Here is an 11,063-nt window from a genome sequence, read left to right as displayed (position 1 = left end):
GGCTGACACCCAGCCCTGGGGTCCAGCCAGGAGGCCTGGGGGCTGGTCAGCTGGGTGCATGCTCTTTGGTGGCAGCTGAGCTTGAAGAGGCCCCAAAAACGGGGCCTAGGGCTCAGGTGCAGCTAAGGGGAGGGGCTTCTGGTGCTTACCCAGCACCCAGGGCTGCCTCTGCCCTTGAGCCCCTCAAGGGTCGACTTAGAAGCCTAGAAGGACCCAGGAGGGAGGCAAGAGTTCCCTGGGACTGGCCTTGTAGCTGCTGAGGTCTGAAACTGTAAAAGTTTATGTAAACAATGAGATAAATATATTAGTATCTTTTTTTTTCTGAGCCACTGAGGTTCCATACTCATTCAAAATGTGCTTTGGTTTAAAAAATAGGTTTTGTGAATTTGGGTATGAGCTTTTTTTTTTTTTCTTTTGATATTTTTTAAATCTTTTTTCCTACATGACATCTGCTATTTTCTGTTTCCTGTTTCTCCAAAACATTCAGGAATTAAATGACTAAAAGAGAACTGTAAGCCACCTTGGCCTCCTATGACCTGATTTCCTTGAGGCTCTTGACATCACACACACACAGACGCACACACGGACAGTCATAAGCATGCACCAATGAAAACAAAGAAAAAAGAAAACAAACCAAGTGTTGATCCCGCCCAGCCCAACGACCCTTAAAATCTTAAATAGGAAACTAGTGTTTTGCTTTCTCATTAAAATACAGAAAAGACTTGGTACAATACTAAGGTGGGTACAATGCTCTGTTGCACACGGCGGCGTGCTGAGGGGCTCTGCTCCAGTCCCTGAATTTCTGCACAACAGACGAGAGAGACTGCCCACAGCCGGGGAGGCCACACGGGGTCCCCATGCTGCACAGACTTTGCGTCCTGTGGCTTAAGTGCTGGTGGGTGGGGTGGGGTGGGGTGGGGTAGGGTGGGGTGGGGTGGGGTGGAGAGAGCAGAAGCTAGCACGCCCTGCTTCTTCCCTGGTGGATGGGGCCCGGGTCTTCACTCAGTTACTCAGTGGGACTTGCAAGAACAGAAAAGAGATTACAGGCAAAGGGTAAAGTACTGGCTCAGAGCAAGGGCACCACGGGAGCCTGGCCAGGTGCCCTCACTCCCACCTGCCACTCACGGGGTCCCTGAACTCAGGCTAGAGGGTCTCTGGAGAGGTGGGAGCAGGAGATGACTCTGGAATTTTTTGGTCTTTAGTAAAAAATCAAAAGGAACATGAAAAGCCATCAAACAACATGATGATAAGGCCTACGGGCCCAGATCTGTGGCTCATATGGAGCAGCGCAGACAATCTTGGTCTGGCCTTGGAAGCATCTGAAGCCGGCTGACACACCCACCCCTACACTTGCTGAGTCTGGAGGTGGAGGCCAACCTGTACCTCTGGCTCTGCAGTAGGTTCTTAGCACACACACGAGCTCAGGAGGAGACGGGACGGGCTCACTTCACCTCACCCTGGCCCATGCAGGGAGCTGCTCCCTCCTCATGGCTTCCGTTACTCAGGTGCCCGCACCTGCCCCCCAAACAGCATCCCCTGAGCAGCAATCAATCATCCCTTCCGAGAACACAGGCCCACAAAGGGCTCGGGCCAGCCCAGCCCAGCCCACTCCACTACAGGAAACAACGGCAGCCTCCACTGCACTGTGGTACTGAATTCAAGAGGTAGCAAAGGTCAGAAGGCTCGCCACCTTGTCCAGTGAGCAAGGAAGCAAAGCATCTGTGCATAAGCAACACACATACTCTCATCCACTCGCTTGTGCGCCGCGCGCGCGCACCACACACACACACACACACAACACACACACACACACACGAACAAGAGTACCGATGGCCCTGGCACCAAGTCTAGCCTCCCCCTCCCCCTCTGAAACTTCAGATCTTCAAGTTCCAACATCTCAGAAAACGTATGAGAGTGTGGGGGGGTCTAACTAGTGACATTCCTTGGAAATTATGGAAAAAGCATGTTCTCCTGAGGAAGCCCAGGCAGGCAGGGCTCGGGATCAGGGAAGCCTCTGGGCAAGAAGGGCTTCTGGGGCCTTGGAGAGGCAAGTTCAATTGCCCACAGCACCAGGACCAGGGGAAATGACAGGGGAGGGGGGGCAGCTGCCCCAGTTACATTCAGTCTGCAAACCAGGCTCATCCCCAAAGAGGCAGGAGGAAAATATTGTTCATTTTGGTTTTAAAAAGAATTTTTAAAACTGTAAAAAAGAAGGAACAGCTCAGTAGGAATAACAGTAACACAGGCCCAGAGGGCTCTTTAGTTGTAGAGAGGTAGGCAGTGGGTCACCCTGACTGTCCAGTGCGAGCTAGCAGTTGCCACCCCAGCTCAGAGAGAAAGGAACTGCCACCCAGCACCAGCTTCCCAACAGCAGAGTCACACTGCACCGCAAAGACACAAGCACACATGCACACACACAGCCGAGTCCCTGACAGCCGAGGGCCTGCTCCAGGCACCACTCTTGGCCATGGAAGGAGGCCTGTGCTCCTCTAGCCCAGACTGCGGTAAGGGACCAAGCCCCACCGGCACCCACATGATGGACTCCCACCGGCTCTCCGGCAGCCCTTCAGGGAGCTGGGAGCCAAGTGGGACGGGAGGTAGAACAGTCACCAGCACCACACGCACGGGGCTGGCCCGGGCAGCTCTCCTCTTGACTTCCCTTGGTACACTGCTGATTAAAGCTCTGGGTATGGGAGGCGGGGCCAGACTTTGGGGCTCGGCCCTCCACCATACTTCTCACTCCTCCTTCCGCGGTGGGTCCCCACGTGGCAAGTCTGCAGAGGGCTCCCTCGGTCTTTGGCTTCTAGGAAGGGAAGTGTGCATGCGCAGGTGGCTGATGAGGTTGCGCTGCTGGTGAACTTGCCCCCACAGAGCTGGCACTATAGGGCTTCTCACCTGAGTGCACAGCATGTGCTCTGTGAGGCGGTACTGGCGGGTGAAGCGATGCACACTCGTCGCAGGCAAAGGGCTTCAGGCCCAGGTGGCTCCGCATGTGACGCGTCATAGTGCCTCGCTGTGTGAACATCTTGCACAAATGTTGCAGGGAAGGGCGGTCAGCCAGTGTGTCTTCTGTGTTGCCGCAGTGTGGCCGGGTCCTTGTAGGTCTTCTCACAGACGGAGCACTTGAAAGGACGCGGCTCGGCTGCATAGGCTGCACTAGTGTGACAGGTCCTCGGCCTCCTCCTCCGCACCCCCGCTGCCGGTTCATACGCCCCCTCTTCCTTGATGAACAATCCTCCTCTGTGTGCGTCTCACGTGGGCATTGAGCTGCTCAGAGGCTGGGAAGCCTTGGCACACGGGATGCACACGTAGAGGTTGTCCCCGTAGGGCACCGTTCGTAGCTTCCTGCCGTACACCGTACTGGGCCCGGCGGGGCGCTGCCCGCCTCGCTCCCACTCTGCCCACTGTCCTCGCTCCCGTCCTTGCCGTTCTCCTCCTCCTCCTTGCAGGGGTACGGCGGCTCCCCGTAGGACCCGCTGGGGCCGCTCCCGCCAACACCGCTGGCCAGAACGCCATTGGGAACCCTGTCCCCAAGCCCCTCCCCTTCTTCCCCTGGGCTGGGACCCTTAGTCCCCGTTTCTCTCCGATCAAAGGGGGACCCAGCCACAGGTTCCTTTTTGTTCCAATCCTTTTTGCGGGCCGAATGCCGGAGGCTCTTGCGAGGCTGGCCGCCCTGCCCTTCCAGCAGACTCACGTGGTTGTCCTCGGCCCCTTCCAGATCCATGGGCTCCTCAGGAGCGGCCCCCAGCTCCGCGTACGAGGCGCTGTTGCCAACAGGCAGGGCGGAGGGTGCAGCGGGCGCGGGTGAGTCGCGCTGGCCGTCACTCAGCTGGGCGGGGTCTTCAGGAGTGAGGTGGGGGCCAGGGGCTGCCGGAGGCAGTGGAGGGCTCTTCTTGGACAGGTCGAGACCCAGCTCCTGCTCGCAGCCCCCACTGCTCCCGTTGGTGCTGTTGCCACAGGCCCCCAGGCCACCTCCCCACCAGCGGGGCAGCCCCCCAGGCCCAGGCCATGTGTGCTTTCCTGGGTGGAGCTGCCCAGAAAGAGCTCATCATCTGACCCTTTGGCCTGAGGGAGCTCTTGGGGAGCGGGGTGTCCTTTGCGCCCATCTACAAGTCCCGGATACCGAGCCTGGATGACAGAGGCTGTGGACAGCCGCTGACTACGGGTCGGTCGCCCCACGCCAGCAGCGCCCACTCGTCCAGGGCCAAAGGGCTTGCCAGCTCGCTTCAGTTTGCGGCGGCAGAGGGCTGCCAACTCGGGCAGCTGGAGGTAGCTGGCGGCAGTGAGGAGAGTGCTGAAGTTGGGCTCAGATGGCTGGTCACTGGGCAGCAGCTTGCCCGTGTAGATGAAGTCCAGGATCTGCTGGAACACGGCGGAGCTGACCATGTCTGTGTCTAGGTTGATGAGGTTATCATGCAGGACCAGGGACTTGAAGTAGATGCTGCTAGCAGCCAGGACGTTCTTGTGGGCCCGGAAGATGGAATTCTCCACCATGATGATGACGTCACACAGGAAGCCCTTGGTCCTCTGCTGGTTCAGCTGCAGCAGGAGCTGTTTTGAGTGGCTGGGCAGCTCCATGTCTGGCCCCATGTCCCTGCGCCCTGCCCACGGGCACCACCTGTGGGCAAGAACAGGAGGATAGTTAACCTGCATGATGGCCTGGCACAGATCATGCACTGAGCCCACCAATTCCACCCTCCTCGGGCACAGTGTGTAGGACAGGCCCCAGCCCACGAGAAAGGAGGGTGTGCCTGCCCACCCCCTGCCATCCACTCACATGAAAAAAAGAGGTTATGGTAAGGAAAGGTGCCAAGCCAACTGGGTTTAGACTGGAGGGATGGCTTACTGGTGAAGAGCACTTGCTGCTCTTCAGAGCCATGCATCGTGATTCCTGTTCCGGGATCCGATCCCCTATGACCTCCACAGGAGCACACAGTCAAGTGGTGCACACACATGCATGCAGGCAAAACACTCACACCCATAAATAATGACGCTAAAACAAATGTCGATTTGAACTGTACTCTGTCACCACTTCAATTCTAGAGGTCAGTCACAGGCTGAGGGACATGCAGAGAACATACAAAGTGGCCAGCAGGTGGCTACAGAAGCCACAACAAATACCCTTCTAATAGACTAGGGCCACAGAGGACACTGGCTAGTCCTGCCTAGGCATGCAAACCCACAGGACTGGGTCTTCCCAGATTTATAGATTTTTTGTTGGTGGTGGTAATTTCATTATGTTGAAAGGTTAAAATTTAAAAGATAAAAAGGCAAATAAACAAAAAAATCCTATGAACCAAACCAAGTTCCTTTGCCTGCAAACTTTGTTCTATCCTGGGATAACTCCCCTCCAGGCAGCCAAGCGGTCCTCATCTGCTGGCTCCTGACTCAGATCCTGCATCCTCTCTCCCGTAACTGCTGGTCCTTACAAAGCTCTCTACTATGCAGGAGTCAGGAGACACTGGACACTGTCTGAGCCTGTGAACCTCACAGGCTCTGTGCCCTTTCTAGGAAATATAGTTTGCCATCTGGGGCCTGGGAAAGGCAGCAAGCTGGCCTTTCCAGACAGGCTGTATAGACTCTCGTAGTCACAAATACTAATAAACACACAAGTGTGTCTCCAAAGGAACCTGTTAGCAGAGCAGCAGTGTGTGCAGGTGGGGTTCAAGCACACTGTCCACCTGTGCAGACGCGCCCTCAGCCCAGCAGGACACGCCACGGAGAATACTCCAGGGGAGGACAGGCGGCAAAGTGTACCAAAGGTCCCAGGAGGTCAGAAGTACTCCAGGTAGATCTCAGCTGCACTCAACTCCACATGGCCAGCCTTGTCTTCTACACAATGGGGACTCCAGTGCCCAAGAGGCTGCCTGAGCCCACCTCAAAGCTTCCTGAGCCCACAGGCCGCGGAGACACAGCTGCCAGCAATGCAGCATCCAGAACCACAGCAAGAGTCTGGGGCTCCAACAGCTTACACAGAGAGTTCACATCTCCCACTCAGGGTCCAAATTCTTGCTTTTTTCGAGACAGGGTCTTCCCCAACCAGTAGCCCCACCTAGCCTGGACTCACAAAAATTGACCCCTCTCACCGGGCGGTGGTGGCGCACGCCTTTGATCCCATCACTCGGAGGCAGAGCCAGGTGATCTCTGTGAGTTCAAGGCCAAACTGGTCTACAGAGCAAGATCCAGGGCAGGAACTAAAACTACACAGAGAAACCCTGTCTCGGAAAAAAACAAAACCAAAGAAACAAACAAACTGCCCTTCTCTGCCTCTTGGAGCACCAGTATTAAAGGAACGTGCTGTGTACCACCATGCCTGGCTTCGGGTCCAATCTGTCTAAGCAGCTGAATTCCTCTGAAGCTCTCTACTACCCATGTCTGTCTGCCCTTTCCTCGAAAGGCTCCCAGTCCTGTCCGTCACTAGGGTGGGCCTGTTATGCCCCTCAACACTTGACAAAAGGTTCTCTTCAGTCCAACACCTGCCCTTGTTCAGAGAAAGAAACCCACTTACCCCAAAGTTCCAGAGTCCACCGATGTACAAAAATGCTACCACTCAGCCTTACAGAAAGCACTTGACAGAGGGCTGGCTCGGCCTGCTCCTTGCACATGGCAGCTAAAGCCAGTCAGGTGACTTAGTGGCTGAGGCGATGAGAACCAAACCTCTCTACAGCTAGGTAGAAACAAAGAGCCTAAGGTACAGTTACCACAGTAGGCCCTAGATATCAGCCCCAGGGCAATGGCAGTGCCTTCTGCTAGCAAAAATACCTGGTGCCTCAGGCCTAGCAGGAGAAACAAAAGAAAGGCTATGTGCCTAAGGCCGGGGCCACAAGTCTCCACCACCCCACAGGCTGCCTGCCTGCACTGTGCACATACAACGGAATGCAGACCAGCACAGAATCTATACTCCAAGGCTGTATGAGAAGAAACCACAAAGCCCCAAGGACGAGAAACCATGGTGAGTCCTCCTCTCCCAGGCCTACCGGAGTGCCAGGGGCCCAGAAACCATGTGAGCAGCAGCCGGCGGGGGTGGCCTCCTTGAGTACGCAGACTTCCTGAGGATCAAAGCCTGGTTACCTGGGAAGAAGAAGGCAGGCGGCATCAGTGAGGGAGGAAAGGAGAGGAGCATGAAGGAAGGGTCACATATTCTACTCCCATGAGCACCTGGGGCAACAAAGCAAGAGGAGAAAAAGAATGGGAGACTTAGTACCAGGTGTGAGCAGGTGGGGGGTACTACCTAACCCCTAAAGTACACTGTAGATGCCCCATGCCTTTAATCCCAGAGCCTCGATTCCTAGTACTAGGACTAGTAATCCTAGTATTCCTAGAGGCAGGCAGATATCTGCAAGTAAGTTCCAAGTCAGTCTGCTCTACATAAGAGGGGTTCAGGGCAGCCATGGAGAGACCCTGTCTCAGAGAGACACCTGGAGGCCATCCTGGGATGGCTAAAGCAAGGTTGGTCATATTTACATAACAAAAGGTCCAAATGGAACCTAGTGGAAGGGCTATTTCTAAGAACCAATCTGCTGCCTTTTCCTTCTCCTCTTGGCAACTCAGTTCATCTGTCTAGAGGCTCGCCCCTACAAAACAGTCAACAGCAGCCCCAGGTGAGGGTGTTCCCACCACCACCCTCTGGGTCCTACGGACGAGGAATCTTGAGATTCTGGGTCCCTGTTCTCCATACACAACAGCCTGGTCTCCCCTGGAAGTCAGTAGAAGGAGCCTGAAGCAGCCAGGAACCCATCTCTGCCAGCCCTTCCCCCACGCCATCCTTGGGCCATGAGGGCAGGTCCCTCAGGAATGTGACCAGACCTGGGGTGCAGGCCCTAGGCTGGGGCCTCAGTCACTGACTTCAGGCTGTCAGCTGTCTCTCCTGCCCTCCTAGCAGCTCCCGTTTCAGAGTGGGCTCATTATCCCAAAGGCCACAAAACAAAGACCAGCTCTGGAGTTTAATGAGCTGGTCACCCAAGAGGACAAGGGACAGAGAGAAGCCAACAAAATTTGCGAGATGGGCGAACCACCACAGATCCAGGAACCATCTCAGCCAGGCAGACTCCTACTAAGCAGCCCAAACCGGGCCCTGGTAGCCTTCTGCCACAGCACTTTCCAAATTCAGAAATTACGGAGCCTGCGCAGCAGGGCTGGGCTGAGCGGCTGGCCATGGTCTAGCAAGGTAAGGAGCAATGATCCTTTTGGTGCCCTCTGCCACCGGGGGTGGGTGGGGGTGGGTGATGCCAGCCTACTGGGAGCTGGCAGTCTGTCCCCACTCAGGTCCTCCCATGGGAGGGCCCTGTAGCCTACAAATCACCGCTCTTTTCTTCCCAATCTGAATGATGATGACTTTCCTTGGAGAAGCCAGTGCCTGGGAGACTGAAGACTGAGAACATGGCTAGACACACCAGCCCATGAAAAGCCAGATACAGACTCAACTAAAACAGGGTGCACATGTGGGCTAACATCCAGATACAGACTCAACTAAAACAGGGTGCACACGCGGGCTAACATCCAGCAGTGCCTATTAAGTAAGGGTAACAGGCCTAGCCCAGGGCTGCCAACCCTAACAATGGCACCTATAGCCACCCGGGACAATGGGGCTGACCACTGATCTCAGGGCTGACCAAAACAAATTCTTCAGAGGACAAGGAAAGGGAAGAAAAAGCCAGCACAGAAACCACCTATTGCCGAGAAACCTCCAGCTCCAGGCTTCCATGGGGGGGCAGCAAGTCTGACCTCTGAAGACAAGGTCCAGTTTGCTCTACTGTAAACATGAATAGAAGAAATAATACAATTCTGTGTGACCTTCCTGGCCCCCACATTAGATATCAGCATATGGCCTTGATGGAATAGTATGCACCCATTTATCCTTTTTCACTCCTTCTCATCACAGAAAAGTCAGAAGCATGCGCCCCTCCCTGAGGGTAACCTGTGAGTCCAGAAAGGGGCTAGCACAGTACACATTTACCACAGTACAGCAAATACCACACGACTCCCTCCAAGATTTGTTTAAAATGCATTCAATCCAGGATAACACAGCCTAGTAATACTCCACACTACAGGACACTAGTAATTTACCCTTTGGTTTCAGGACCAAAATAATCACTGACCCATGGGATCAAAATTCTAATATTGTGCTGTCTTTCTGACAGGGTTGCGTATATCCCAGGCTGGCTTCCAACTTGCTACAGGCACCAAGATGACCTTCACTCACCTCTATCTCCCAAGAGCTGGGATTACAAGCAACACATAATTGCCTCAATATTTGACACTTGAACAATTTCTACTAGCTTACTGATTTTGTGCCATGCCACTTTAGGAAAAATAAGTCAAACTACAGTATTCTTTACATTTTAAACCAGCTGTAATGGCTCAGACCTGTAATCTCAATACTTGGAAGGCTGAGGCACAGGGATCACATGTTCAAAACCATCATGGACTTCAGATTAAGACCTGTCTTAAAAACAAGGGCCATCCTGCCGGGCAGTGGTGGTGGTGCACGCCTTTAATCCCAACACTCAAGAGGCAGATGCAGGCGGATCTTTGTGAGTTCGAGGTCAGCCTGGTCTACAGAGTGAGATCCAGGAAAGGTGCAAAGCTACACAGAGAAACCCTGTCTCAAAAAACAAAACAAGGCCGGGCGTGGTGGCGCACGCCTTTAATCCCAGCACTCGGGAGGCAGAGCCAGGCGGATCTCTGTGAGTTCAAGGCCAGCCTGGGCTACCAAGTGAGCTCCAGGAGAGGGTGCAAAGCTACGCAGAGAAACCCTGTCTCAAAAAAACAAACAAACAAACAAAAAAAAAAAAAAAAAAAAAACACAAGGGCCATCCTGGTGCGGTGGCACACTCCTTTAATCCTACTGAGTTCAAAGCCAGCCTAATCTACACACAATGAGTTCCAGGACAGCCAGGGCTATGTAAAAAGAACTGACTGGTTGTCCTCTGACCACCACACACACATAACAGACAATGAAAGCACAGACAGATAAATTCCATTTACATCAAGCTCTACAAAAGGCAAAACTGACATAAATTAGTGCAGGCTTGCATGGGCCGAGTAGCCAGAGCAATACAGGTCCCTGTCACTCCTGGCTCCTCTGACTGGGGCACTACTGGTGTCTCCAATCAGTGAAAGTCCCAGCCCAGCACAACTCTGCTTCCCTCTCTTCTCGACACACCCACAATCTCAGTGTTCATTCACCCCACTTGTCCAAATGAACACAGCATTCAAATAGCCAATGAAAATGACGACAGCGACGACAGAGTCTGGGTTTCCCACCACCCCCTGCTGCCTCCTGCCCCTCAGAATGGAAATCCATTGGGGGAATGACCCACCATGCCCCTGCTGAGGAAACAGTTACAGTGTCCATGCAGCTTATCTTAAGGACCAGTGAAGGAGGTTTCCTCTGCCCTGTACCCAACAACGGGACAGGAGAGCATTGCTATGGCCCAGACTTTAAGGACTTGAGAAAGATTTTAAGACGAAAGTGATTCTTGGAGAAAGACTCCACTCTACCCTTTCCAAAAAGTGTTGCCCCAAATCAGCCTAGACACCCACCTTGCCTAGTCTCAAGAGGCCACACACTCAGTGATGTTCTGTGCCTCCTGTAACTCCCTCTGGACACCAGGCTGGTAGCTCAGCTTCTAAGACAAGAGGACTGCAGGCCACAGTGAGGCCCAGGCTCAGGGTGTGGTTTCAAGCCACATGACACTCCTCACCCTTCTACTCAATGCCTGATCCCCTCAGGCAGGAATGAACCCTCCTGGAGGCATCCGAGGGCACCTGGACTGGAATTCCTCTGCTTCACACCAGCCAGGAGGCCTGGTGAAAAGGAAAAGGCCAGGAAAGGGGGCCATCCCACTCAGCCCTCTCGAGAACTCCTCTCATCCTGCTGTTCCCCTGGCAGCCATACTTTCCCACAAGTGTGCTTCTGATGAAGTCCTGTGGGACGCTCCTGCCTGATTCATCCCAAGGAGTTTCTTCCACCGTCAATCTTCCGAGTGCCACTACCAGGACGGGATAAGCTATGAAACCAGGAGCACTGATGAACAAAGCATGGCCACTAGGCAGCGTCT

General features: G+C 54.1%; 1 pseudogene; it reads right to left on the bottom strand.

The window, feature by feature from the left end:
• Positions 1-2,736: 2,736 nt before the first annotated feature.
• LOC114710532 lies at positions 2,737-7,595 on the bottom strand (annotated as a pseudogene).
• Between the last annotated feature and the right edge of the window lie 3,468 nt (positions 7,596-11,063).

The sequence above is a fragment of the Peromyscus leucopus genome, unplaced genomic scaffold (assembly GCF_004664715.2).
Source record: "Peromyscus leucopus breed LL Stock unplaced genomic scaffold, UCI_PerLeu_2.1 scaffold_841, whole genome shotgun sequence".
NCBI lineage: Eukaryota > Metazoa > Chordata > Mammalia > Rodentia > Cricetidae > Peromyscus > Peromyscus leucopus.
The sequence above is the reverse complement of the archived record's forward strand: the minus strand, read 5'-3'. Positions and strand labels throughout refer to the sequence as shown.